The following is a 440-nucleotide window of genomic DNA, read 5'->3' as shown; positions in this document are numbered from 1 at the left end:
TTAAGCTAATGTCAACCAAGAACTAATGAGATATTTCCCCTCGAATCACTTAGGGTAATGACTCCTATCTTGACCACTCATTTGCCGTCATATGCTTCATCCTATATCCAAAGACATCTTGTTTTGACATCTTTGGTTAGGCATTTGTAGGGATGAAATTAAAGCATAGTACTCAAAATACAAGACAGCTTAGTGTCTCAAGTCTAAGGAGTAGTTACACAACTAACGCAGAAGAAGTGTTGCATAAACACTTGAGTGAGATACCAAATGCACTTTTCATGACAGGTCTTGTTCAGTGAACTCACTCTCATATTTAGTTTCAAGTATCTCTCTACTTCAACCTATATGAGTGGTTACTTACTTCACAAGTAAGGAACATAACATGTGCTAATCTTTGAGCATTATTAATGCCCTATCTCAATAATACAATGATCAGGAAC

Source organism: Theobroma umbraticum, unplaced genomic scaffold, assembly GCF_002168275.2.
Source record: "Theobroma umbraticum cultivar Fairchild unplaced genomic scaffold, ASM216827v3 scaffold_81.0, whole genome shotgun sequence".
Classification (NCBI taxonomy): Eukaryota; Viridiplantae; Streptophyta; class Magnoliopsida; order Malvales; family Malvaceae; genus Theobroma; species Theobroma umbraticum.
Note: the sequence above shows the minus strand (reverse complement) of the source record.